Source organism: Garra rufa, chromosome 1 (genome assembly GCF_049309525.1).
Source record: "Garra rufa chromosome 1, GarRuf1.0, whole genome shotgun sequence".
NCBI lineage: Eukaryota > Metazoa > Chordata > Actinopteri > Cypriniformes > Cyprinidae > Garra > Garra rufa.
Genome location: NC_133361.1, coordinates 106,283,958 through 106,309,855, shown reverse-complemented (window position 1 = coordinate 106,309,855; position 25,898 = coordinate 106,283,958). Strand labels below are relative to the sequence as shown.

General features: G+C 38.7%; 1 protein-coding gene and 29 non-coding genes across 30 annotated transcripts in view; 29 read left to right on the top strand and 1 right to left on the bottom strand.

Moving 5' to 3' along the window:
• The window catches only part of LOC141323491 (uncharacterized), a 307,348-nt gene that overhangs the window by 128,904 nt on the left and 152,546 nt on the right, over nucleotides 1–25,898 (bottom strand). The window lies entirely within an intron of this gene.
• On the top strand, nucleotides 1,545–1,663 carry LOC141302981 (5S ribosomal RNA). Its single transcript, XR_012342971.1, has one exon. It is a non-coding gene; the product is annotated as a 5S ribosomal RNA (ribosomal RNA).
• Nucleotides 2,416–2,534, top strand: LOC141318719 (5S ribosomal RNA). Its single transcript, XR_012353019.1, has one exon. It is a non-coding gene; the product is annotated as a 5S ribosomal RNA (ribosomal RNA).
• On the top strand, nucleotides 3,287–3,405 carry LOC141318492 (5S ribosomal RNA). Its single transcript, XR_012352806.1, has one exon. It is a non-coding gene; the product is annotated as a 5S ribosomal RNA (ribosomal RNA).
• Nucleotides 3,490–3,608, top strand: LOC141317690 (5S ribosomal RNA). Its single transcript, XR_012352053.1, has one exon. It is a non-coding gene; the product is annotated as a 5S ribosomal RNA (ribosomal RNA).
• LOC141318491 (5S ribosomal RNA) lies at nucleotides 4,361–4,479 on the top strand. Its single transcript, XR_012352805.1, has one exon. It is a non-coding gene; the product is annotated as a 5S ribosomal RNA (ribosomal RNA).
• On the top strand, nucleotides 4,564–4,682 carry LOC141318726 (5S ribosomal RNA). Its single transcript, XR_012353026.1, has one exon. It is a non-coding gene; the product is annotated as a 5S ribosomal RNA (ribosomal RNA).
• LOC141318718 (5S ribosomal RNA) lies at nucleotides 5,435–5,553 on the top strand. Its single transcript, XR_012353018.1, has one exon. It is a non-coding gene; the product is annotated as a 5S ribosomal RNA (ribosomal RNA).
• On the top strand, nucleotides 6,306–6,424 carry LOC141302970 (5S ribosomal RNA). Its single transcript, XR_012342960.1, has one exon. It is a non-coding gene; the product is annotated as a 5S ribosomal RNA (ribosomal RNA).
• LOC141318490 (5S ribosomal RNA) lies at nucleotides 7,177–7,295 on the top strand. The gene has a single exon (XR_012352804.1). It is a non-coding gene; the product is annotated as a 5S ribosomal RNA (ribosomal RNA).
• On the top strand, nucleotides 7,380–7,498 carry LOC141317689 (5S ribosomal RNA). The gene has a single exon (XR_012352052.1). It is a non-coding gene; the product is annotated as a 5S ribosomal RNA (ribosomal RNA).
• Nucleotides 8,251–8,369, top strand: LOC141318717 (5S ribosomal RNA). The gene has a single exon (XR_012353017.1). It is a non-coding gene; the product is annotated as a 5S ribosomal RNA (ribosomal RNA).
• On the top strand, nucleotides 9,123–9,241 carry LOC141318716 (5S ribosomal RNA). The gene has a single exon (XR_012353016.1). It is a non-coding gene; the product is annotated as a 5S ribosomal RNA (ribosomal RNA).
• Nucleotides 9,994–10,112, top strand: LOC141302959 (5S ribosomal RNA). Its single transcript, XR_012342949.1, has one exon. It is a non-coding gene; the product is annotated as a 5S ribosomal RNA (ribosomal RNA).
• On the top strand, nucleotides 10,197–10,315 carry LOC141302948 (5S ribosomal RNA). The gene has a single exon (XR_012342938.1). It is a non-coding gene; the product is annotated as a 5S ribosomal RNA (ribosomal RNA).
• On the top strand, nucleotides 10,400–10,518 carry LOC141302937 (5S ribosomal RNA). The gene has a single exon (XR_012342927.1). It is a non-coding gene; the product is annotated as a 5S ribosomal RNA (ribosomal RNA).
• On the top strand, nucleotides 11,271–11,389 carry LOC141302926 (5S ribosomal RNA). Its single transcript, XR_012342916.1, has one exon. It is a non-coding gene; the product is annotated as a 5S ribosomal RNA (ribosomal RNA).
• On the top strand, nucleotides 11,474–11,592 carry LOC141302904 (5S ribosomal RNA). The gene has a single exon (XR_012342894.1). It is a non-coding gene; the product is annotated as a 5S ribosomal RNA (ribosomal RNA).
• On the top strand, nucleotides 12,346–12,464 carry LOC141318972 (5S ribosomal RNA). The gene has a single exon (XR_012353255.1). It is a non-coding gene; the product is annotated as a 5S ribosomal RNA (ribosomal RNA).
• On the top strand, nucleotides 19,069–19,187 carry LOC141302893 (5S ribosomal RNA). Its single transcript, XR_012342883.1, has one exon. It is a non-coding gene; the product is annotated as a 5S ribosomal RNA (ribosomal RNA).
• LOC141302881 (5S ribosomal RNA) lies at nucleotides 19,272–19,390 on the top strand. The gene has a single exon (XR_012342872.1). It is a non-coding gene; the product is annotated as a 5S ribosomal RNA (ribosomal RNA).
• On the top strand, nucleotides 20,144–20,262 carry LOC141302870 (5S ribosomal RNA). The gene has a single exon (XR_012342861.1). It is a non-coding gene; the product is annotated as a 5S ribosomal RNA (ribosomal RNA).
• On the top strand, nucleotides 21,016–21,134 carry LOC141318715 (5S ribosomal RNA). The gene has a single exon (XR_012353015.1). It is a non-coding gene; the product is annotated as a 5S ribosomal RNA (ribosomal RNA).
• Nucleotides 21,887–22,005, top strand: LOC141318488 (5S ribosomal RNA). Its single transcript, XR_012352802.1, has one exon. It is a non-coding gene; the product is annotated as a 5S ribosomal RNA (ribosomal RNA).
• Nucleotides 22,090–22,208, top strand: LOC141302859 (5S ribosomal RNA). The gene has a single exon (XR_012342850.1). It is a non-coding gene; the product is annotated as a 5S ribosomal RNA (ribosomal RNA).
• LOC141302848 (5S ribosomal RNA) lies at nucleotides 22,961–23,079 on the top strand. The gene has a single exon (XR_012342839.1). It is a non-coding gene; the product is annotated as a 5S ribosomal RNA (ribosomal RNA).
• On the top strand, nucleotides 23,164–23,282 carry LOC141302837 (5S ribosomal RNA). Its single transcript, XR_012342828.1, has one exon. It is a non-coding gene; the product is annotated as a 5S ribosomal RNA (ribosomal RNA).
• On the top strand, nucleotides 24,036–24,154 carry LOC141302826 (5S ribosomal RNA). The gene has a single exon (XR_012342817.1). It is a non-coding gene; the product is annotated as a 5S ribosomal RNA (ribosomal RNA).
• On the top strand, nucleotides 24,907–25,025 carry LOC141302815 (5S ribosomal RNA). Its single transcript, XR_012342806.1, has one exon. It is a non-coding gene; the product is annotated as a 5S ribosomal RNA (ribosomal RNA).
• On the top strand, nucleotides 25,110–25,228 carry LOC141302804 (5S ribosomal RNA). Its single transcript, XR_012342795.1, has one exon. It is a non-coding gene; the product is annotated as a 5S ribosomal RNA (ribosomal RNA).

Sequence of the window (25,898 nt, the reverse complement as noted above, 5' to 3'; positions counted from 1 at the left end):
AATTTTTAGTGCCTGGGGGAATTTTTTAACGAAAATCGAGTACAATCCGCATGGAAGAGAAAACATTTTAAATCAACCTCTGTTCTTAAATAACAACATTTTAAAACAAGAGAAAGCAATATTTTTTAAAAAATGGATGGATGTGGGGATAACAAGAGTGAGAGATGTTTTGTATGAATTTAAAGAGGGTTTTTTACCGATACAATATATTGTGGATGCGATGGAGGAAGCAAAAGAAGAATACAGTAAACAAGAAATAACAAATAAATATGAAATTATTAAAAATGCAATACCCAAAGAGTGGATTAAAAGAATAGAGAGTATGGAAGGAAAGCAAACAGAGGGAAATATTTTTGTGAAACTGGGGGGAAAAATGTATGATTTTAAAGAATGTACTGTAAAAATGTTTTATTGTGTTTTTAGAGATGGTGTTTTTAAAGAGCCGATTGTAAATAAGTACTGGGTGGAAAAATTCAAGGATCTAAAAGAAGAATGTATATGGAGAAACATGAGGGGGAGGTGTGTTGAAACAAAGTTAGGATGTTTGGAATATTTTATAAGGCATAAAGCGGTTTTTACTGAGTCTGTTTTAAACAAGGTGGGAATGGAACAAAATCCAATGTGTAAAGTGTGTCATGAAAAAGAAGAGGGGATTTTACATTTGTTTTTATATTGTAAAGAATTGGAGGATTTTCTAAGGAAATGTAAATGTTTAATTAAAGATGTGAGCGAAGGTTGGGATGAAAGTGCAATGGAATGGAAAAGAGTAGTGATGTTTGGTTGGGAAAAGAAGGGTCAACACAAAAAGTTTATAAATCTGTGTATAATGTTAATGAAAAGCGCAATTTGGGAAAGAAGAATTGTGGCCAAAAAAGAAAAAATGGTGTTAGAGGTTTGGACTGTTTTTAAAAGGAAAATAGAAGTATATGTAGAACAATTATATGTGTATTTTAAAAGTGAAAATATGCTGAAAGCTTTTTATGATGTTTTTACACCAACAGTTTGTAATGTTTTAGAGAATTTCATGTGCAAATTGCCAGGAAGAGAAAGAGCTTTCTAAATCTTAAGTATAAAAGGCATGATTTTAAACAAAAAATACGAGATGAGTAGATTATATTTTATCTTATTTTTAATTTTTTTTCTTCTTTTCTTTCGTCTTTGGGTGGACAACTATATTGTATTGTTGATGTTTTTATTGGTTGAAAATTCATCTTATTGTTAATGTGTTCCTTTTGCTTTGTTGATGATAAAGTGATGTATTTTTTAATGTTTATTTATTTTGTCGTGAGACTTCTAATGTGAAGCACACATTGGAAAATTTGTATTATGAAATTTCTTTAATAAAAAAAAAAAAAAAAAAAAAGAGCGCCCGATCTCGTCTGATCTCGGAAGCTAAGCAGCGTCGGGCCTGCTTAGTACTTGGATGGGAGACCGCCTTGGAATACCAGGTGCTGTAAGCTTTTGCCTTTTCTTCACTATTTATATAATATGCTGGCTTTTACGGAGGCTGATCTTTAAATAGCCCACTTTTTGGAGCAGCCCTCGCTTACGGCCATACCGCGCTGAGAGCGCCCGATCTCGTCTGATCTCGGAAGCTAAGCAGCGTCGGGCCTGCTTAGTACTTGGATGGGAGACCGCCTGGGAATACCAGGTGCTGTAAGCTTTTGCCTTTTCTTCACTATTTATATAATATGCTGGCTTTTAGAAAGACGTGTTTTACCGCTCTATTTATACAATCATTTAAATGTATTATAGAGTTTTAAGTGTTTTACATGTTTTTTAGGCCATTTTATTACTCTTAACATTTTAAGTGAGTGTGTGTCTTTAAAAAATGGATGGTTGGCCTGCCATGTGACTAGACACATGACAGGAAGCAGGAAGTACAACTGTATAAGAGAGCAGCATGACAAACAAAGGACAGTCACCAAACTGTTGGATTGAGGAGTTGCTAATTTTAGAGCTCACCTTTCCATTCACCACCTGCAAACTGTGGATTACACTTTCTGTGGATTGTATATACACCGGTGGACACTCACATTGGACTTATCAACACACTGGGATTCTTGGACTGTTTTTAGGGTATGGACAAATGAACTGTATTCTTTTAACAGCGTTTACCTCGTTTTATCGTGTTGTTTTAAAGTCTTTTATGTGAACCTTGTAAATAAACCAAATCTATTTAAACCAATCTTCTTTTATGTCTCATTCTTTTAACCACTAGTCATCTCTCACAGTTAAATCTGATCCCATTTTAGTCTTGTAACTCGGCTGATAAGGCCGATTGTTACACTTGGATGGGAGACCGCCTGGGAATACCAGGTGCTGTAAGCTTTTGCCTTTTCTTCACTATTTATATAATATGCTGGCTTTTACGGAGGCTGATCTTTAAATAGCCCACTTTTTGGAGCAGCCCTCGCTTACGGCCATACCGCGCTGAGAGCGCCCGATCTCGTCTGATCTCGGAAGCTAAGCAGCGTCGGGCCTGCTTAGTACTTGGATGGGAGACCGCCTGGGAATACCAGTTGCTGTAAGCTTTTGCCTTTTCTTCACTATTTATATAATATGCTGGCTTTTAGAAAGACGTGTTTTACCGCTCTATTTATTACAATCATTTAAATGTATTATAGAGTTTTAAGTGTTTTACATGTTTTTTAGGCCATTTTATTACTCTTAACATTTTAAGTGAGTGTGTGTCTTTAAAAATGGATGGTTGGCCTGCCATGTGACTAGACACATGACAGGAAGCAGGAAGTACAACTGTATAAGAGAGCAGCATGACAAACAAAGGACAGTCACCAAACTGTTGGATTGAGGAGTTGCTAATTTTAGAGCTCACCTTTCCATTCACCACCTGCAAACTTTGGATTACACTTTCTGTGGATTGTATATACACCGGTGGACACTCACATTGGACTTATCAACACACTGGGATTCTTGGACTGTTTTTAGGGTATGGACAAATGAACTGTATTCTTTTAACAGCGTTTACCTCGTTTTATCGTGTTGTTTTAAAGTCTTTTATGTGAACCTTGTAAATAAACCAAATCTATTTAAACCAATCTTCTTTTATGTCTCATTCTTTTAACCACTAGTCATCTCTCACAGTTAAATCTGACCCCATTTTAGTCTTGTAACTCGGCTGATAAGGCCGATTGTTACACTTGGATGGGAGACCGCCTGGGAATACCAGGTGCTGTAAGCTTTTGCCTTTTCTTCACTATTTATATAATATGCTGGCTTTTACGGAGGCTGATCTTTAAATAGCCCACTTTTTGGAGCAGCCCTCGCTTACGGCCATACCGCGCTGAGAGCGCCCGATCTCGTCTGATCTCGGAAGCTAAGCAGCGTCGGGCCTGCTTAGTACTTGGATGGGAGACCGCCTGGGAATACCAGGTGCTGAAAGCTTTTGCCTTTTCTTCACTATTTATATAATATGCTGGCTTTTACGGAGGCTGATCTTTAAATAGCCCACTTTTTGGAGCAGCCCTCGCTTACGGCCATACCGCGCTGAGAGCGCCCGATCTCGTCTGATCTCGGAAGCTAAGCAGCGTCGGGCCTGCTTAGTACTTGGATGGGAGACCGCCTGGGAATACCAGGTACTGTAAGCTTTTGCCTTTTCTTCACTATTTATATAATATGCTGGCTTTTAGAAAGACGTGTTTTACCGCTCTATTTATTACAATCATTTAAATGTATTATAGAGTTTTAAGTGTTTTACATGTTTTTTAGGCCATTTTATTACTCTTAACATTTTAAGTGAGTGTGTGTCTTTAAAAATGGATGGTTGGCCTGCCATGTGACTAGACACATGACAGGAAGCAGGAAGTACAACTGTATAAGAGAGCAGCATGACAAACAAAGGACAGTCACCAAACTGTTGGATTGAGGAGTTGCTAATTTTAGAGCTCACCTTTCCATTCACCACCTGCAAACTTTGGATTACACTTTCTGTGGATTGTATATACACCGGTGGACACTCACATTGGACTTATCAACACACTGGGATTCTTGGACTGTTTTTAGGGTATGGACAAATGAACTGTATTCTTTTAACAGCGTTTACCTCGTTTTATCGTGTTGTTTTAAAGTCTTTTATGTGAACCTTGTAAATAAACCAAATCTATTTAAACCAATCTTCTTTTATGTCTCATTCTTTTAACCACTAGTCATCTCTCACAGTTAAATCTGACCCCATTTTAGTCTTGTAACTCGGCTGATAAGGCCGATTGTTACACTTGGATGGGAGACCGCCTGGGAATACCAGGTGCTGTAAGCTTTTGCCTTTTCTTCACTATTTATATAATATGCTGGCTTTTACGGAGGCTGATCTTTAAATAGCCCACTTTTTGGAGCAGCCCTCGCTTACGGCCATACCGCGCTGAGAGCGCCCGATCTCGTCTGATCTCGGAAGCTAAGCAGCGTCGGGCCTGCTTAGTACTTGGATGGGAGACCGCCTGGGAATACCAGGTGCTGAAAGCTTTTGCCTTTTCTTCACTATTTATATAATATGCTGGCTTTTACGGAGGCTGATCTTTAAATAGCCCACTTTTTGGAGCAGCCCTCGCTTACGGCCATACTGCGCTGAGAGCGCCCGATCTCGTCTGATCTCGGAAGCTAAGCAGCGTCGGGCCTGCTTAGTACTTGGATGGGAGACCGCCTGGGAATACCAGGTACTGTAAGCTTTTGCCTTTTCTTCACTATTTATATAATATGCTGGCTTTTAGAAAGACGTGTTTTACCGCTCTATTTATTACAATCATTTAAATGTATTATAGAGTTTTAAGTGTTTTACATGTTTTTTAGGCCATTTTATTACTCTTAACATTTTAAGTGAGTGTGTGTCTTTAAAAATGGATGGTTGGCCTGCCATGTGACTAGACACATGACAGGAAGCAGGAAGTACAACTGTATAAGAGAGCAGCATGACAAACAAAGGACAGTCACCAAACTGTTGGATTGAGGAGTTGCTAATTTTAGAGCTCACCTTTCCATTCACCACCTGCAAACTTTGGATTACACTTTCTGTGGATTGTATATACACCGGTGGACACTCACATTGGACTTATCAACACACTGGGATTCTTGGACTGTTTTTAGGGTATGGACAAATGAACTGTATTCTTTTAACAGCGTTTACCTCGTTTTATCGTGTTGTTTTAAAGTCTTTTATGTGAACCTTGTAAATAAACCAAATCTATTTAAACCAATCTTCTTTTATGTCTCATTCTTTTAACCACTAGTCATCTCTCACAGTTAAATCTGACCCCATTTTAGTCTTGTAACTCGGCTGATAAGGCCGATTGTTACACTTGGATGGGAGACCGCCTGGGAATACCAGGTGCTGTAAGCTTTTGCCTTTTCTTCACTATTTATATAATATGCTGGCTTTTACGGAGGCTGATCTTTAAATAGCCCACTTTTTGGAGCAGCCCTCGCTTACGGCCATACCGCGCTGAGAGCGCCCGATCTCGTCTGATCTCGGAAGCTAAGCAGCGTCGGGCCTGCTTAGTACTTGGATGGGAGACCGCCTGGGAATACCAGTTGCTGTAAGCTTTTGCCTTTTCTTCACTATTTATATAATATGCTGGCTTTTAGAAAGACGTGTTTTACCGCTCTATTTATTACAATCATTTAAATGTATTATAGAGTTTTAAGTGTTTTACATGTTTTTTAGGCCATTTTATTACTCTTAACATTTTAAGTGAGTGTGTGTCTTTAAAAATGGATGGTTGGCCTGCCATGTGACTAGACACATGACAGGAAGCAGGAAGTACAACTGTATAAGAGAGCAGCATGACAAACAAAGGACAGTCACCAAACTGTTGGATTGAGGAGTTGCTAATTTTAGAGCTCACCTTTCCATTCACCACCTGCAAACTTTGGATTACACTTTCTGTGGATTGTATATACACCGGTGGACACTCACATTGGACTTATCAACACACTGGGATTCTTGGACTGTTTTTAGGGTATGGACAAATGAATTGTATTCTTTTAACAGCGTTTACCTCGTTTTATCGTGTTGTTTTAAAGTCTTTTATGTGAACCTTGTAAATAAACCAAATCTATTTAAACCAATCTTCTTTTATGTCTCATTCTTTTAACCACTAGTCATCTCTCACAGTTAAATCTGACCCCATTTTAGTCTTGTAACTCGGCTGATAAGGCCGATTGTTACACTTGGATGGGAGACCGCCTGGGAATACCAGGTGCTGTAAGCTTTTGCCTTTTCTTCACTATTTATATAATATGCTGGCTTTTACGGAGGCTGATCTTTAAATAGCCCACTTTTTGGAGCAGCCCTCGCTTACGGCCATACCGCGCTGAGAGCGCCCGATCTCGTCTGATCTCGGAAGCTAAGCAGCGTCGGGCCTGCTTAGTACTTGGATGGGAGACCGCCTGGGAATACCAGGTGCTGTAAGCTTTTGCCTTTTCTTCACTATTTATATAATATGCTGGCTTTTAGAAAGACGTGTTTTACCGCTCTATTTATTACAATCATTTAAATGTATTATAGAGTTTTAAGTGTTTTACATGTTTTTTAGGCCATTTTATTACTCTTAACATTTTAAGTGAGTGTGTGTCTTTAAAAATGGATGGTTGGCCTGCCATGTGACTAGACACATGACAGGAAGCAGGAAGTACAACTGTATAAGAGAGCAGCATGACAAACAAAGGACAGTCACCAAACTGTTGGATTGAGGAGTTGCTAATTTTAGAGCTCACCTTTCCATTCACCACCTGCAAACTTTGGATTACACTTTCTGTGGATTGTATATACACCGGTGGACACTCACATTGGACTTATCAACACACTGGGATTCTTGGACTGTTTTTAGGGTATGGACAAATGAACTGTATTCTTTTAACAGCGTTTACCTCGTTTTATCGTGTTGTTTTAAAGTCTTTTATGTGAACCTTGTAAATAAACCAAATCTATTTAAACCAATCTTCTTTTATGTCTCATTCTTTTAACCACTAGTCATCTCTCACAGTTAAATCTGACCCCATTTTAGTCTTGTAACTCGGCTGATAAGGCCGATTGTTACACTTGGATGGGAGACCGCCTGGGAATACCAGGTGCTGTAAGCTTTTGCCTTTTCTTCACTATTTATATAATATGCTGGCTTTTACGGAGGCTGATCTTTAAATAGCCCACTTTTTGGAGCAGCCCTCGCTTACGGCCATACCGCGCTGAGAGCGCCCGATCTCGTCTGATCTCGGAAGCTAAGCAGCGTCGGGCCTGCTTAGTACTTGGATGGGAGACCGCCTGGGAATACCAGGTGCTGAAAGCTTTTGCCTTTTCTTCACTATTTATATAATATGCTGGCTTTTACGGAGGCTGATCTTTAAATAGCCCACTTTTTGGAGCAGCCCTCGCTTACGGCCATACCGCGCTGAGAGCGCCCGATCTCGTCTGATCTCGGAAGCTAAGCAGCGTCGGGCCTGCTTAGTACTTGGATGGGAGACCGCCTGGGAATACCAGGTACTGTAAGCTTTTGCCTTTTCTTCACTATTTATATAATATGCTGGCTTTTAGAAAGACGTGTTTTACCGCTCTATTTATTACAATCATTTAAATGTATTATAGAGTTTTAAGTGTTTTACATGTTTTTTAGGCCATTTTATTACTCTTAACATTTTAAGTGAGTGTGTGTCTTTAAAAATGGATGGTTGGCCTGCCATGTGACTAGACACATGACAGGAAGCAGGAAGTACAACTGTATAAGAGAGCAGCATGACAAACAAAGGACAGTCACCAAACTGTTGGATTGAGGAGTTGCTAATTTTAGAGCTCACCTTTCCATTCACCACCTGCAAACTTTGGATTACACTTTCTGTGGATTGTATATACACCGGTGGACACTCACATTGGACTTATCAACACACTGGGATTCTTGGACTGTTTTTAGGGTATGGACAAATGAACTGTATTCTTTTAACAGCGTTTACCTCGTTTTATCGTGTTGTTTTAAAGTCTTTTATGTGAACCTTGTAAATAAACCAAATCTATTTAAACCAATCTTCTTTTATGTCTCATTCTTTTAACCACTAGTCATCTCTCACAGTTAAATCTGACCCCATTTTAGTCTTGTAACTCGGCTGATAAGGCCGATTGTTACACTTGGATGGGAGACCGCCTGGGAATACCAGGTGCTGTAAGCTTTTGCCTTTTCTTCACTATTTATATAATATGCTGGCTTTTACGGAGGCTGATCTTTAAATAGCCCACTTTTTGGAGCAGCCCTCGCTTACGGCCATACCGCGCTGAGAGCGCCCGATCTCGTCTGATCTCGGAAGCTAAGCAGCGTCGGGCCTGCTTAGTACTTGGATGGGAGACCGCCTGGGAATACCAGTTGCTGTAAGCTTTTGCCTTTTCTTCACTATTTATATAATATGCTGGCTTTTAGAAAGACGTGTTTTACCGCTCTATTTATTACAATCATTTAAATGTATTATAGAGTTTTAAGTGTTTTACATGTTTTTTAGGCCATTTTATTACTCTTAACATTTTAAGTGAGTGTGTGTCTTTAAAAAATGGATGGTTGGCCTGCCATGTGACTAGACACATGACAGGAAGCAGGAAGTACAACTGTATAAGAGAGCAGCATGACAAACAAAGGACAGTCACCAAACTGTTGGATTGAGGAGTTGCTAATTTTAGAGCTCACCTTTCCATTCACCACCTGCAAACTTTGGATTACACTTTCTGTGGATTGTATATACACCGGTGGACACTCACATTGGACTTATCAACACACTGGGATTCTTGGACTGTTTTTAGGGTATGGACAAATGAATTGTATTCTTTTAACAGCGTTTACCTCGTTTTATCGTGTTGTTTTAAAGTCTTTTATGTGAACCTTGTAAATAAACCAAATCTATTTAAACCAATCTTCTTTTATGTCTCATTCTTTTAACCACTAGTCATCTCTCACAGTTAAATCTGACCCCATTTTAGTCTTGTAACTCGGCTGATAAGGCCGATTGTTACACTTGGATGGGAGACCGCCTGGGAATACCAGGTGCTGTAAGCTTTTGCCTTTTCTTCACTATTTATATAATATGCTGGCTTTTACGGAGGCTGATCTTTAAATAGCCCACTTTTTGGAGCAGCCCTTGCTTACGGCCATACCGCGCTGAGAGCGCCCGATCTCGTCTGATCTCGGAAGCTAAGCAGCGTCGGGCCTGCTTAGTACTTGGATGGGAGACCGCCTGGGAATACCAGTTGCTGTAAGCTTTTGCCTTTTCTTCACTATTTATATAATATGCTGGCTTTTAGAAAGACGTGTTTTACCGCTCTATTTATTACAATCATTTAAATGTATTATAGAGTTTTAAGTGTTTTACATGTTTTTTAGGCCATTTTATTACTCTTAACATTTTAAGTGAGTGTGTGTCTTTAAAAATGGATGGTTGGCCTGCCATGTGACTAGACACATGACAGGAAGCAGGAAGTACAACTGTATAAGAGAGCAGCATGACAAACAAAGGACAGTCACCAAACTGTTGGATTGAGGAGTTGCTAATTTTAGAGCTCACCTTTCCATTCACCACCTGCAAACTTTGGATTACACTTTCTGTGGATTGTATATACACCGGTGGACACTCACATTGGACTTATCAACACACTGGGATTCTTGGACTGTTTTTAGGGTATGGACAAATGAACTGTATTCTTTTAACAGCGTTTACCTCGTTTTATCGTGTTGTTTTAAAGTCTTTTATGTGAACCTTGTAAATAAACCAAATCTATTTAAACCAATCTTCTTTTATGTCTCATTCTTTTAACCACTAGTCATCTCTCACAGTTAAATCTGACCCCATTTTATTCTTGTAACTCGGCTGATAAGGCCGATTGTTACACTTGGATGGGAGACCGCCTGGGAATACCAGGTGCTGTAAGCTTTTGCCTTTTCTTCACTATTTATATAATATGCTGGCTTTTACGGAGGCTGATCTTTAAATAGCCCACTTTTTGGAGCAGCCCTCGCTTACGGCCATACCGCGCTGAGAGCGCCCGATCTCGTCTGATCTCGGAAGCTAAGCAGCGTCGGGCCTGCTTAGTACTTGGATGGGAGACCGCCTGGGAATACCAGGTGCTGTAAGCTTTTGCCTTTTCTTCACTATTTATATAATATGCTGGCTTTTACGGAGGCTGATCTTTAAATAGCCCACTTTTTGGAGCAGCCCTCGCTTACGGCCATACCGCGCTGAGAGCGCCCGATCTCGTCTGATCTCGGAAGCTAAGCAGCGTCGGGCCTGCTTAGTACTTGGATGGGAGACCGCCTGGGAATACCAGGTGCTGTAAGCTTTTGCCTTTTCTTCACTATTTATATAATATGCTGGCTTTTACGGAGGCTGATCTTTAAATAGCCCACTTTTTGGAGCAGCCCTCGCTTACGGCCATACCGCGCTGAGAGCGCCCGATCTCGTCTGATCTCGGAAGCTAAGCAGCGTCGGGCCTGCTTAGTACTTGGATGGGAGACCGCCTGGGAATACCAGGTGCTGTAAGCTTTTGCCTTTTCTTCACTATTTATATAATATGCTGGCTTTTAGAAAGACGTGTTTTACCGCTCTATTTATTACAATCATTTAAATGTATTATAGAGTTTTAAGTGTTTTACATGTTTTTTAGGCCATTTTATTACTCTTAACATTTTAAGTGAGTGTGTGTCTTTAAAAATGGATGGTTGGCCTGCCATGTGACTAGACACATGACAGGAAGCAGGAAGTACAACTGTATAAGAGAGCAGCATGACAAACAAAGGACAGTCACCAAACTGTTGGATTGAGGAGTTGCTAATTTTAGAGCTCACCTTTCCATTCACCACCTGCAAACTTTGGATTACACTTTCTGTGGATTGTATATACACCGGTGGACACTCACATTGGACTTATCAACACACTGGGATTCTTGGACTGTTTTTAGGGTATGGACAAATGAACTGTATTCTTTTAACAGCGTTTACCTCGTTTTATCGTGTTGTTTTAAAGTCTTTTATGTGAACCTTGTAAATAAACCAAATCTATTTAAACCAATCTTCTTTTATGTCTCATTCTTTTAACCACTAGTCATCTCTCACAGTTAAATCTGACCCCATTTTAGTCTTGTAACTCGGCTGATAAGGCCGATTGTTACACTTGGATGGGAGACCGCCTGGGAATACCAGGTGCTGTAAGCTTTTGCCTTTTCTTCACTATTTATATAATATGCTGGCTTTTACGGAGGCTGATCTTTAAATAGCCCACTTTTTGGAGCAGCCCTCGCTTACGGCCATACCGCGCTGAGAGCGCCCGATCTCGTCTGATCTCGGAAGCTAAGCAGCGTCGGGCCTGCTTAGTACTTGGATGGGAGACCGCCTGGGAATACCAGGTGCTGTAAGCTTTTGCCTTTTCTTCACTATTTATATAATATGCTGGCTTTTACGGAGGCTGATCTTTAAATAGCCCACTTTTTGGAGCATCCCTCGCTTACGGCCATACCGCGCTGAGAGCGCCCGATCTCGTCTGATCTCGGAAGCTAAGCAGCGTCGGGCCTGCTTAGTACTTGGATGGGAGACCGCCTGGGAATACCAGGTGCTGTAAGCTTTTGCCTTTTCTTCACTATTTATATAATATGCTGGCTTTTAGAAAGACGTGTTTTACCGCTCTATTTATTACAATCATTTAAATGTATTATAGAGTTTTAAGTGTTTTACATGTTTTTTAGGCCATTTTATTACTCTTAACATTTTAAGTGAGTGTGTGTCTTTAAAAAATGGATGGTTGGCCTGCCATGTGACTAGACACATGACAGGAAGCAGGAAGTACAACTGTATAAGAGAGCAGCATGACAAACAAAGGACAGTCACCAAACTGTTGGATTGAGGAGTTGCTAATTTTAGAGCTCACCTTTCCATTCACCACCTGCAAACTTTTGATTACACTTTCTGTGGATTGTATATACACCGGTGGACACTCACATTGGACTTATCAACACACTGGGATTCTTGGACTGTTTTTAGGGTATGGACAAATGAATTGTATTCTTTTAACAGCGTTTACCTCGTTTTATCGTGTTGTTTTAAAGTCTTTTATGTGAACCTTGTAAATAAACCAAATCTATTTAAACCAATCTTCTTTTATGTCTCATTCTTTTAACCACTAGTCATCTCTCACAGTTAAATCTGACCCCATTTTAGTCTTGTAACTCGGCTGATAAGGCCGATTGTTACACTTGGATGGGAGACCGCCTGGGAATACCAGGTGCTGTAAGCTTTTGCCTTTTCTTCACTATTTATATAATATGCTGGCTTTTACGGAGGCTGATCTTTAAATAGCCCACTTTTTGGAGCAGCCCTCGCTTACGGCCATACCGCGCTGAGAGCGCCCGATCTCGTCTGATCTCGGAAGCTAAGCAGCGTCGGACCTGCTTACTACTTGGATGGGAGACCGCCTGGGAATACCAGGTGCTGTAAGCTTTTGCCTTTTCTTCACTATTTATATAATATGCTGGCTTTTACGGAGGCTGATCTTTAAATAGCCCACTTTTTGGAGCAGCCCTCGCTTACGGCCATACCCCCACCTGAGGCGCTAGAGAGCAAACAGGAAGTGAGTTGGCAGTTTGTAGTGTGCAGTAGGTGAGATAGGCTCACCATTTTTCTGGGTGTTTTTTCACATTTATTTTGTTTGTTTTTTAGTTAGAAGGAGTTTTTTTTTGAGGAAGGTTTTTTTTAACCCCAAACAGGTCTTTCTGTTTGGGGTTTGAGACAACCAAAATTTGGATTTAATGGACAAAGAACACGGACTGGTAAAACAACATGAGATGGGAAATGCGGAACCAGGATTTGTTGCAGACATAACTGAAAGGAATATAAATGAAAGACATGGAGAAAACAATAATGAAACGTGGGCGACGGTGGTTTCAAGGAGGAAACAAGAAAGAAAAACAACTGGACAAGAACGGAAAGGAGATCTACAATCAACTGAAGGTATTGGAATTGAGAAAGAAGTTGGAGAAAAAAGAAATGTTTTATCTCAACGACAACAAATGATACAGAAATTAAGCAAACAAACAAGGTATCAGAGGGAATACAAGAAAGAAGCAACATTAACAATGACTGTTAAAGATATAGAAAATATAACAATACTAATGATAATTAAAGCAGTTGAAGAGAAAGTTGGAATGGGAAAATTGATCGGACTGAGAAGAAAAAATAATTATGATTTTGAAATGACTATGGAAAGTGAGATGGACTGTGATTTGCTGTTGAATGGAATAATGATAAACGGACAAGAATGTGAGATAAGGAAATTGTGTGCAACAGAAAGAATGGTGTCTTTCTTGAGTCTGCCCAGCTATATTGAAGATGAGGAAATCAGTCAAAAACTAATCAATTGGGGTGTAACTCCCATTCTACCACTAAGAAGAAGATATCATCCCGGGACAACGGTGGCAGACGGAACACGATTTTTGAGGGTAAAGTTTCCACAAGAGGTGACGTCTTTACCATACAACACAAGCTTCAGGACTGAAGAAGGAGTGCAGTACTTCAGAGTGATTCACGATAATCAAGTGAAGACATGCAGGATCTGTGTAAGTCCGGAGCATGAAAAAAAGGACTGCCCACAATTCACATGCAGAAATTGTCTTGAGCAGGGGCATTATGCGCGAGACTGTAAAGTCCCGCGGTGCCAAGGCTGCCAAAAGACAATGTTAAGATGCAGATGCGAGATAGAAGACGAGGAAAATGAAGATCCAGGAATGGAAATACAAGAGGTAATGGGAGTTACAACAATTGAGAGGTTAAATGACTCACAAAGGCAGACGCAAGGAGAGGACGAGAAACAAGATGACGAGGAAGAGGAGAACAACAACATAGATGAGAATAAAGAAAAGAAGGAAGATGAAGAACAAGGAATGGAGATGGGAGGAGGAGCGAACAAAGAGGATATAAATTTGATTAAAGAAGGATTTTCTAAGGAACAGGACGATGTGGACACTAATGAACTGGACTACGAAAAAGGACAAGAAAAAGAAAAAGCTGAGGATAAGGGAATAAAGACACTGACTGAGGTAAGAGGAGCAGACAATGGGGGGGAAATTCGTGGAATGGAAAACAAAGGAAAAGAAAGACTGAATAGATGTGTAAAAACAAGAAAAGATGGCTTAGACATTCAACAGGTTCTTAAAAGGCAGAAGATAAGAAGAGAAGAGCAAAAGGAAAGACTGGAGAGGAGGAAAGCTGAAATGGGTGAAGTAAAAAATACTTTTTTGAAAGACAATGAAACGGATTGAATGGTGGGTTTTGGTTTTTCCAATCTTTTCTTTAATGAGCTCTATATCAATTGTATCGCTGAATGCTAGAGGATTATCCAAATGTCAAAAGTTTGAAAGATTAATGTGTCTGACCAAAAAATGTGATGTGCTATGTTTACAAGAAACGAAATGGGAAGATAAAATAAGTGATGAAATTAGAAAATTATGGAACGGAGAAATATATAGTAACTGTGATATGGAAAGGAAGAGAGGGGTAGCTATTTTAATAAGAAAAGGAGTATTTGAAGAAGTAAATATAGATTATAAAGACACAAAGGGAAGAATAATAATTGTTAAATTTGTGTGTAATGGAAAAGAAATGAAAGTGTGTAATATACATGCACCAAATGATGAAAGAGATAAATTTAATTTTTACAGGGATATGAATGAGTTAATAGAAAAACATGACAACATTATGGTGTTAGGTGATTTTAACACTGTAATACAGAGAATTGATGTAGATGATTCAATGGGATTTAGAAGAGATAGAGGGAGGAATGAACTACATAACATAATGGAGAAATATAATATGGTGGATGTGTGGAGAGAGAGGAATGGTATGAAAAGAGAATATTCAAGAAGACAAATTGTTGATAGAGTTCTAAAGCAAAGTAGAATAGACTTATTTTTATGTAAGAAAAAGGAAGCATATTATGTCACTAAGGCGTCTTACAAAAATTATAGTGAGAGTGATCATGATTTTTTATGGATATTGATGAATTTTAATGAGGCTGATAAAGGACCAGGGGTGTGGATATTAAATGCAGAACTTCTAAAAAATGAAATATACAGAATGGAAATAGAAAGTATAATAATTAATAGTGTAAATGAGGAAATGTATGAAATAGAAAAAGGGTTTTGGTGGGACATTCTAAAAAAAAGAATAAAAAAATTCTCAATGGAATATTCAAAAAAATGGCAAAAAGTCAAAAAGATGAAAGAAAATAAGATTAAAAAAGAGTGGGATGAAGAAATGAGGAAAGTAAATGAGCATGATGAAAATATTGATAAGATAATAGAATTACAGGAAGAATTAAAGAAAATAGAAGAAGAGAAGTGTAAAGGAGCAATAATAAGAAGTAGGGCGAAAGACATTGTAGAAGGAGAAAGAAGTACGAAATATTTTTATGAATTAGAAAAAACAAGACAGAGAGCAGATATAATAAAAAGTATTAAAACAGAAGATGCGAGGATTGTAGAAGATAAAACAGGAATTTTGGAAGAAGTCAGAGAATTCTATAAGCATTTATTTACCAAAAATGAGATAGTTTTAGAAGATGAGGAATTTGTATTAAGTAAAATACAGGTTAAAGTTAATGAGGGAGACAAAGAAATGTGTGAGAGTGAGATTACGGAATTAGAAATAGGAATTGCAATTGATCAACTGAAAAATGGTAAAAGTCCAGGAATAGATGGATTAACAGCTGAATTTTATAAGGTTTTTAAAGATGTGTTATGTCCAATTTTAAATGAAATATTTATAGATAATTTTAAAAAAGGGAATTTAACGAATAGTATGAAGAAAGGTATGGTGAAAATAATTTACAAGAAAAAAGGTGATAAGAGAGACCTGAAAAACTACAGACCACTAAGCATGTTGAATACAGATTATAAAATATTAGCCAAAATTTTAGCCAATCGATTGAAAATAGTAGTACCAAATATAATTACTACAAATCAAGCATATGCTGTTCTAAAAAGAGATATTACTGATGTCATTAACAATATAAGAGATATGATATGGTACATGAAGGAGGAGAAAGAAACAGGATATATAATAAGTGTGGATTTAGAAAAGGCTTTTGATAGAGTTGAACACAAATACTTGATACATGTGATGGAGAGATTTGGTTTTGGGGAGAATTTTTTAAAATGGATAAAATGTTTATATACAGATATAAGTAGTTGTGTAAAAGTGAATGGTTTTTTAACTAAAGATTTTAAAATAACGAGATCAATCAGACAAGGGTGTCCTATGTCAGCATTATTATACACTTTAGTATCTGAAGCTTTAGGACTGGCAGTAGACCAGGAAAAGAACATAAAAGGAATACGCATAAAAGGAGAAGAATCAGAACAAAAAATATTTCAATATGCAGATGACACGACATTGTTTGTAAAAGATATTAAAAGTATGGATAAAGCAATGGAAGTTTTAGAAAGATATTGTAAAGGAACAGGGGCAAAAGTTAATAAAGAAAAAACTACATACATGAAAATTGGATTACCGAATGATCTGCTGAATAAAATGCAATTTAAGGAAGAAAAGAAGAGTATGAAAATTTTAGGTATAAGGGTTGGAGAAAATGAAAATGAAATAAGAGAAGTGGTATGGGAGGAGGTTTTAAAAGGAATGGAGAAGAGATTAAATTTCTGGAAATTAAGAGGATTATTTTTAAAAGGGAAGGTTTTAGTTATTAATTCTTTGTTTTTATCAAAAATGTGGTATGTATTGGGTTCTGTGAGTTTGCCTATATGGGTGTATAAAAAAATCAAATCTATTGTTTTAAACTTTTTATGGGAGGGGAAACCATCGAAAATTGCTTATGACACTCTAATTGGAAAGGTGGAGGAAGGAGGGTTGGGACTAATAGATCCATTAATAAGAATGAAAAGTATAAGAATAAAAACTGTTAATAAATACTGGAAACATGGGAAATATGCGTGGAAGGGTGTAATGAACTATTTTTTAAATAAATGTGGAAAAATGGGAGATGATGTTTTATGGATGAAGCTAAAAGAAAACATGATGAACGGAATACCAGAGTTTTATAAAGAGGTTGTAAAAGCATGGGGTGATTTTAGAAAGCATGTTGTTTGTACGTCTTTTACCAGGGAAGAGATTTTAAGACAACCATTGTTTTTAAATAATCAAATTAAAAAGGGAAATGATACCATTTTTTATAAAAAATGGTTTTATGCGGGGATAAAGCAAATAAAAGATATTTTGTATGAAGTGATACCTGGTTTTGTACCGGTGCAAGTAATAAGAGACGCAATTGTAGAAAATTATGACAATGAAACTAAAACAGTCTTAGAAAAACAATACAAACAAATGAAAGAAGTAATACCGGAAGAATGGATAAATATTATAGAAGGTACAGAAGAAACAAAAGGTAATGATGGAATGATGATTGATTTTAAAAGTAATGACAAACAGCATGCTTTTAAAGATGGTATTTTAAAGATGTTTTATTCTTGTTTATGTGAAGATGTTTTTATCACACCAAAAGCAGAAGGATATTGGCAAAGATTGTACCCAAGTATGGAAACTAAGAAAATATGGAAAAATCTAAGAGCTTGGTGGAAAAGTCCAATTTTAGAAAACTTTGATTATATTTTAAGACATAATTGTTTATTAAGTGAAATGAGACTGTGTAAATTTGGAATGGCAAGTGATGCAATATGCAAGGTATGTAATAGGGAAGATGAAGGATTGATACATATTTTTTTTAAATGCACAGGGTTAAAATGTTTTATAAAAAAATTAAAAGAAATGACAAGTAAATTGGGAGTAGAACAAAGATGTATTGATGAAGAATGGGAAACAATGTTTTTATTTGGTTCTAAAGGTAATTTTAAGAATGTGTGTTTTTTAAATTTGATATTAACCATTGCTAGATTTGTAATTTGGAGCAGAAGAAATTTTGTCAAACAAAAGAAAACAAAAATACCTGTGTGCAAACTTTTTAAGGTGAAGATGTGTTTTATTTTAAATGTTTTGTTTGATTACTGTAATATGAATGAAGAGAAAGATGTTTTTGTCAAAATTTTTGTAAATGATAACCCATTTATTGAAATGACATGGTTTCGATTTAATGTATTGTTGCCAGAATGTGATTCAGACTGTTTTTAAAATGTATTAACATGTTTTAAATAAATAAATAAATTAAAAAAAAAAAAAAAAAAAAAAAAAAGAGCGCCCGATCTCGTCTGATCTCGGAAGCTAAGCAGCGTCGGGCCTGCTTAGTACTTGGATGGGAGACCGCCTGGGAATACCAGGTGCTGTAAGCTTTTGCCTTTTCTTCACTATTTATATAATATGCTGGCTTTTAGAAAGACGTGTTTTACCGCTCTATTTATTACAATCATTTAAATGTATTATAGAGTTTTAAGTGTTTTACATGTTTTTTAGGCCATTTTATTACTCTTAACATTTTAAGTGAGTGTGTGTCTTTAAAAATGGATGGTTGGCCTGCCATGTGACTAGACACATGACAGGAAGCAGGAAGTACAACTGTATAAGAGAGCAGCATGACAAACAAAGGACAGTCACCAAACTGTTGGATTGAGGAGTTGCTAATTTTAGAGCTCACCTTTCCATTCACCACCTGCAAACTTTGGATTACACTTTCTGTGGATTGTATATACACCGGTGGACACTCACATTGGACTTATCAACACACTGGGATTCTTGGACTGTTTTTAGGGTATGGACAAATGAACTGTATTCTTTTAACAGCGTTTACCTCGTTTTATCGTGTTGTTTTAAAGTCTTTTATGTGAACCTTGTAAATAAACCAAATCTATTTAAACCAATCTTCTTTTATGTCTCATTCTTTTAACCACTAGTCATCTCTCACAGTTAAATCTGACCCCATTTTAGTCTTGTAACTCGGCTGATAAGGCCGATTGTTACACTTGGATGGGAGACCGCCTGGGAATACCAGGTGCTGTAAGCTTTTGCCTTTTCTTCACTATTTATATAATATGCTGGCTTTTACGGAGGCTGATCTTTAAATAGCCCACTTTTTGGAGCAGCCCTCGCTTACGGCCATACCGCGCTGAGAGCGCCCGATCTCGTCTGATCTCGGAAGCTAAGCAGCGTCGGGCCTGCTTAGTACTTGGATGGGAGACCGCCTGGGAATACCAGGTGCTGTAAGCTTTTGCCTTTTCTTCACTATTTATATAATATGCTGGCTTTTACGGAGGCTGATCTTTAAATAGCCCACTTTTTGGAGCAGCCCTCGCTTACGGCCATACCGCGCTGAGAGCGCCCGATCTCGTCTGATCTCGGAAGCTAAGCAGCGTCGGGCCTGCTTAGTACTTGGATGGGAGACCGCCTGGGAATACCAGGTGCTGTAAGCTTTTGCCTTTTCTTCACTATTTATATAATATGCTGGCTTTTAGAAAGACGTGTTTTACCGCTCTATTTATTACAATCATTTAAATGTATTATAGAGTTTTAAGTGTTTTACATGTTTTTTAGGCCATTTTATTACTCTTAACATTTTAAGTGAGTGTGTGTCTTTAAAAAATGGATGGTTGGCCTGCCATGTGACTAGACACATGACAGGAAGCAGGAAGTACAACTGTATAAGAGAGCAGCATGACAAACAAAGGACAGTCACCAAACTGTTGGATTGAGGAGTTGCTAATTTTAGAGCTCACCTTTCCATTCACCACCTGCAAACTTTGGATTACACTTTCTGTGGATTGTATATACACCGGTGGACACTCACATTGGACTTATCAACACACTGGGATTCTTGGACTGTTTTTAGGGTATGGACAAATGAACTGTATTCTTTTAACAGCGTTTACCTCGTTTTATCGTGTTGTTTTAAAGTCTTTTATGTGAACCTTGTAAATAAACCAAATCTATTTAAACCAATCTTCTTTTATGTCTCATTCTTTTAACCACTAGTCATCTCTCACAGTTAAATCTGACCCCATTTTAGTCTTGTAACTCGGCTGATAAGGCCGATTGTTACACTTGGATGGGAGACCGCCTGGGAATACCAGGTGCTGTAAGCTTTTGCCTTTTCTTCACTATTTATATAATATGCTGGCTTTTACGGAGGCTGATCTTTAAATAGCCCACTTTTTGGAGCAGCCCTCGCTTACGGCCATACCGCGCTGAGAGCGCCCGATCTCGTCTGATCTCGGAAGCTAAGCAGCGTCGGGCCTGCTTAGTACTTGGATGGGAGACCGCCTGGGAATACCAGGTGCTGTAAGCTTTTGCCTTTTCTTCACTATTTATATAATATGCTGGCTTTTAGAAAGACGTGTTTTACCGCTCTATTTATTACAATCATTTAAATGTATTATAGAGTTTTAAGTGTTTTACATGTTTTTTAGGCCATTTTATTACTCTTAACATTTTAAGTGAGTGTGTGTCTTTAAAAAATGGATGGTTGGCCTGCCATGTGACTAGACACATGACAGGAAGCAGGAAGTACAACTGTATAAGAGAGCAGCATGACAAACAAAGGACAGTCACCAAACTGTTGGATTGAGGAGTTGCTAATTTTAGAGCTCACCTTTCCATTCACCACCTGCAAACTGTGGATTACACTTTCTGTGGATTGTATATACACCGGTGGACACTCACATTGGACTTATCAACACACTGGGATTCTTGGACTGTTTTTAGGGTATGGACAAATGAACTGTATTCTTTTAACAGCGTTTACCTCGTTTTATCGTGTTGTTTTAAAGTCTTTTATGTGAACTTTGTAAATAAACCAAATCTATTTAAACCAATCTTCTTTTATGTCTCATTCTTTTAACCACTAGTCATCTCTCACAGTTAAATCTGATCCCATTTTAGTCTTGTAACTCGGCTGATAAGGCCGATTGTTACACTTGGATGGGAGACCGCCTGGGAATACCAGGTGCTGTAAGCTTTTGCCTTTTCTTCACTATTTATATAATATGCTGGCTTTTACGGAGGCTGATCTTTAAATAGCCCACTTTTTGGAGCAGACCTCGCTTACGGCCATACCGCGCTGAGAGCGCCCGATCTCGTCTGATCTCGGAAGCTAAGCAGCGTCGGGCCTGCTTAGTACTTGGATGGGAGACCGCCTGGGAATACCAGTTGCTGTAAGCTTTTGCCTTTTCTTCACTATTTATATAATATGCTGGCTTTTAGAAAGACGTGTTTTACCGCTCTATTTATTACAATCATTTAAATGTATTATAGAGTTTTAAGTGTTTTACATGTTTTTTAGGCCATTTTATTACTCTTAACATTTTAAGTGAGTGTGTGTCTTTAAAAATGGATGGTTGGCCTGCCATGTGACTAGACACATGACAGGAAGCAGGAAGTACAACTGTATAAGAGAGCAGCATGACAAACAAAGGACAGTCACCAAACTGTTGGATTGAGGAGTTGCTAATTTTAGAGCTCACCTTTCCATTCACCACCTGCAAACTTTGGATTACACTTTCTGTGGATTGTATATACACCGGTGGACACTCACATTGGACTTATCAACACACTGGGATTCTTGGACTGTTTTTAGGGTATGGACAAATGAACTGTATTCTTTTAACAGCGTTTACCTCGTTTTATCGTGTTGTTTTAAAGTCTTTTATGTGAACCTTGTAAATAAACCAAATCTATTTAAACCAATCTTCTTTTATGTCTCATTCTTTTAACCACTAGTCATCTCTCACAGTTAAATCTGACCCCATTTTAGTCTTGTAACTCGGCTGATAAGGCCGATTGTTACACTTGGATGGGAGACCGCCTGGGAATACCAGGTGCTGTAAGCTTTTGCCTTTTCTTCACTATTTATATAATATGCTGGCTTTTACGGAGGCTGATCTTTAAATAGCCCACTTTTTGGAGCAGCCCTCGCTTACGGCCATACCGCGCTGAGAGCGCCCGATCTCGTCTGATCTCGGAAGCTAAGCAGCGTCGGGCCTGCTTAGTACTTGGATGGGAGACCGCCTGGGAATACCAGGTGCTGAAAGCTTTTGCCTTTTCTTCACTATTTATATAATATGCTGGCTTTTACGGAGGCTGATCTTTAAATAGCCCACTTTTTGGAGCAGCCCTCGCTTACGGCCATACCGCGCTGAGAGCGCCCGATCTCGTCTGATCTCGGAAGCTAAGCAGCGTCGGGCCTGCTTAGTACTTGGATGGGAGACCGCCTGGGAATACCAGGTGCTGTAAGCTTTTGCCTTTTCTTCACTATTTATATAATATGCTGGCTTTTAGAAAGACGTGTTTTACCGCTCTATTTATTACAATCATTTAAATGTATTATAGAGTTTTAAGTGTTTTACATGTTTTTTAGGCCATTTTATTACTCTTAACATTTTAAGTGAGTGTGTGTCTTTAAAAATGGATGGTTGGCCTGCCATGTGACTAGACACATGACAGGAAGCAGGAAGTACAACTGTATAAGAGAGCAGCATGACAAACAAAGGACAGTCACCAAACTGTTGGATTGAGGAGTTGCTAATTTTAGAGCTCACCTTTCCATTCACCACCTGCAAACTTTGGATTACACTTTCTGTGGATTGTATATACACCGGTGGACACTCACATTGGACTTATCAACACACTGGGATTCTTGGACTGTTTTTAGGGTATGGACAAATGAACTGTATTCTTTTAACAGCGTTTACCTCGTTTTATCGTGTTGTTTTAAAGTCTTTTATGTGAACCTTGTAAATAAACCAAATCTATTTAAACCAATCTTCTTTTATGTCTCATTCTTTTAACCACTAGTCATCTCTCACAGTTAAATCTGACCCCATTTTAGTCTTGTAACTCGGCTGATAAGGCCGATTGTTACACTTGGATGGGAGACCGCCTGGGAATACCAGGTGCTGTAAGCTTTTGCCTTTTCTTCACTATTTATATAATATGCTGGCTTTTACGGAGGCTGATCTTTAAATAGCCCACTTTTTGGAGCAGCCCTCGCTTACGGCCATACCGCGCTGAGAGCGCCCGATCTCGTCTGATCTCGGAAGCTAAGCAGCGTCGGGCCTGCTTAGTACTTGGATGGGAGACCGCCTGGGAATACCAGGTGCTGTAAGCTTTTGCCTTTTCTTCACTATTTATATAATATGCTGGCTTTTACGGAGGCTGATCTTTAAATAGCCCACTTTTTGGAGCAGCCCTCGCTTACGGCCATACCGCGCTGAGAGCGCCCGATCTCGTCTGATCTCGGAAGCTAAGCAGCGTCGGGCCTGCTTAGTACTTGGATGGGAGACCGCCTGGGAATACCAGGTGCTGTAAGCTTTTGCCTTTTCTTCACTATTTATATAATATGCTGGCTTTTAGAAAGACGTGTTTTACCGCTCTATTTATTACAATCATTTAAATGTATTATAGAGTTTTAAGTGTTTTACATGTTTTTTAGGCCATTTTATTACTCTTAACATTTTAAGTGAGTGTGTGTCTTTAAAAAATGGATGGTTGGCCTGCCATGTGACTAGACACATGACAGGAAGCAGGAAGTACAACTGTATAAGAGAGCAGCATGACAAACAAAGGACAGTCACCAAACTGTTGGATTGAGGAGTTGCTAATTTTAGAGCTCACCTTTCCATTCACCACCTGCAAACTGTGGATTACACTTTCTGTGGATTGTATATACACCGGTGGACACTCACATTGGACTTATCAACACACTGGGATTCTTGGACTGTTTTTAGGGTATGGACAAATGAACTGTATTCTTTTAACAGCGTTTACCTCGTTTTATCGTGTTGTTTTAAAGTCTTTTATGTGAACCTTGTAAATAAACCAAATCTATTTAAACCAATCTTCTTTTATGTCTCATTCTTTTAACCACTAGTCATCTCTCACAGTTAAATCTGATCCCATTTTAGTCTTGTAACTCGGCTGATAAGGCCGATTGTTACACTTGGATGGGAGACCGCCTGGGAATACCAGGTGCTGTAAGCTTTTGCCTTTTCTTCACTATTTATATAATATGCTGGCTTTTACGGAGGCTGATCTTTAAATAGCCCACTTTTTGGAGCAGCCCTCGCTTACGGCCATACCGCGCTGAGAGCGCCCGATCTCGTCTGATCTCGGAAGCTAAGCAGCGTCGGGCCTGCTTAGTACTTGGATGGGAGACCGCCTGGGAATACCAGGTGCTGTAAGCTTTTGCCTTTTCTTCACTATTTATATAATATGCTGGCTTTTAGAAAGACGTGTTTTACCGCTCTATTTATTACAATCATTTAAATGTATTATAGAGTTTTAAGTGTTTTACATGTTTTTTAGGCCATTTTATTACTCTTAACATTTTAAGTGAGTGTGTGTCTTTAAAAATGGATGGTTGGCCTGCCATGTGACTAGACACATGACAGGAAGCAGGAAGTACAACTGTATAAGAGAGCAGCATGACAAACAAAGGACAGTCACCAAACTGTTGGATTGAGGAGTTGCTAATTTTAGAGCTCACCTTTCCATTCACCACCTGCAAACTTTGGATTACACTTTCTGTGGATTGTATATACACCGGTGGACACTCACATTGGACTTATCAACACACTGGGATTCTTGGACTGTTTTTAGGGTATGGACAAATGAACTGTATTCTTTTAACAGCGTTTACCTCGTTTTATCGTGTTGTTTTAAAGTCTTTTATGTGAACCTTGTAAATAAACCAAATCTATTTAAACCAATCTTCTTTTATGTCTCATTCTTTTAACCACTAGTCATCTCTCACAGTTAAATCTGACCCCATTTTAGTCTTGTAACTCGGCTGATAAGGCCGATTGTTACACTTGGATGGGAGACCGCCTGGGAATACCAGGTGCTGTAAGCTTTTGCCTTTTCTTCACTATTTATATAATATGCTGGCTTTTACGGAGGCTGATCTTTAAATAGCCCACTTTTTGGAGCAGCCCTCGCTTACGGCCATACCGCGCTGAGAGCGCCCGATCTCGTCTGATCTCGGAAGCTAAGCAGCGTCGGGCCTGCTTAGTACTTGGATGGGAGACCGCCTGGGAATACCAGGTGCTGTAAGCTTTTGCCTTTTCTTCACTATTTATATAATATGCTGGCTTTTACGGAGGCTGATCTTTAAATAGCCCACTTTTTGGAGCAGCCCTCGCTTACGGCCATACCGCGCTGAGAGCGCCCGATCTCGTCTGATCTCGGAAGCTAAGCAGCGTCGGGCCTGCTTAGTACTTGGATGGGAGACCGCCTGGGAATACCAGGTGCTGTAAGCTTTTGCCTTTTCTTCACTATTTATATAATATGCTGGCTTTTAGAAAGACGTGTTTTACCGCTCTATTTATTACAATCATTTAAATGTATTATAGAGTTTTAAGTGTTTTACATGTTTTTTAGGCCATTTTATTACTCTTAACATTTTAAGTGAGTGTGTGTCTTTAAAAAATGGATGGTTGGCCTGCCATGTGACTAGACACATGACAGGAAGCAGGAAGTACAACTGTATAAGAGAGCAGCATGACAAACAAAGGACAGTCACCAAACTGTTGGATTGAGGAGTTGCTAATTTTAGAGCTCACCTTTCCATTCACCACCTGCAAACTTTGGATTACACTTTCTGTGGATTGTATATACACCGGTGGACACTCACATTGGACTTATCAACACACTGGGATTCTTGGACTGTTTTTAGGGTATGGACAAATGAACTGTATTCTTTTAACAGCGTTTACCTCGTTTTATCGTGTTGTTTTAAAGTCTTTTATGTGAACCTTGTAAATAAACCAAATCTATTTAAACCAATCTTCTTTTATGTCTCATTCTTTTAACCACTAGTCATCTCTCACAGTTAAATCTGACCCCATTTTAGTCTTGTAACTCGGCTGATAAGGCCGATTGTTACACTTGGATGGGAGACCGCCTGGGAATACCAGGTGCTGTAAGCTT